Genomic DNA, 1,436 nt, shown 5'->3' with positions numbered 1-1,436 from the left:
CGATAATGTTGCATTCAAGTCATATGGGAAGAATTGGATTTTCTTCCGACAAGAGCGTTTGACTTTGGCCGAACTCGTTTCGCCTGTCGATTACAACGTTCTGTACGCCACCAAAATACATCTATGAACAGCGACCGCGAGTAGGTTGAATCAGTTTAAAATAATTATATCGTGAATATTAAGTGTATCAGCCAGTTTATACGTGACAATATAGAAATGTGTCTCCATTTATCTTACAGCCTATGTATTTTATTTTAAGGTGAGTGAAACACATCTTATCCGTTTCATTTTGCCTCATTAAATATTTTTAGCGTCCTTGGTGGTAACGTTGAGCGGAAGAACTACAAAAATCGCCAACTTCCCTTTTGGAGGTTCGAAGTGGCCATTTCTCCAATTTGACTTGAATGCCGCCCACCGCAAGTTGTTACGTAAGCGATTGAATGTTGTGGGCGTGACTAGAAAACACCTGCGATTAACTATGACACTTCCGCTTCCGGTTGTGGATAGTGCAATATGTGTTTATTATAGTTACTGAATTACTTTTTTGTATATACTATAATATGCATATATATACTTATATCATACAATAAAATAATAATAGTAATATTAATTATTATGCGATTTCTCTCAGTAAAATAAAGTATCAATCTAATCTAATAACACTATAGTACAAATGCATGAAGTTATGTACAAGAATCAGAATCAGTTTATTTCACAAAGCACATTTTCACAAGGAATTTGTTGTGGGGGTTTAGTGCCTTGCTGTACAGACAGCATAATATCTGTTTAAGATGACACCTCCACCAGTATTAACGATCATGTTACTGTGTCACCCCCTGTCAAGGTTTTTTGTTGTTTTTTTTTCCCTCCAGACAAATCGGCGACAACATCGGTTTGAACTTGAGAAAATATCAGTTCCCCCCCCCCGGGAGCATGAAATGTGCGCTCCTTGCAGATCTCCCCTTTTCTCCTTCTGATTTCCCCCGGGGGCCCCGCAGACCTCATCATCCTACCTACCGCACGTTACACACTTCACTATCACCACAATGCACTCTTTTTTTTCGAAGGAGACTATGCCTGCACCCGCATTTCGTTTTCTGACGGACACGTACTGCTTCGCAAAACGCTGCAGCATCATCCGTGTTGGGCAAGTGCAAAAAGGAGGACTGTAAAATATCATCGTTTTTATGGACACAAGAAATAACATTGTGTACAGTTTATGTTACGTTGGGCTTCTAGTGAACTGTGGAAATGTAATTTTCGAGTCTGCACATGGCAGTCGGTTGATATGTGGTCAGGCTTTTTGCTGGAACACCACATACCAACGTGGCCACATTAAAACAAGCAAACAGTGTCCTTTGGGGTGAAGGGCTTTTCCCCTCCGTGCCAGGGTGCTACTCCAGGCCAGAGTCCTTATTACAACCTGCGTTCTGCAG

Source organism: Zeus faber (genome assembly GCF_960531495.2).
Source record: "Zeus faber genome assembly, chromosome: 8".
Lineage (NCBI taxonomy): Eukaryota > Metazoa > Chordata > Actinopteri > Zeiformes > Zeidae > Zeus > Zeus faber.
This window is presented reverse-complemented; position numbering follows the sequence as displayed.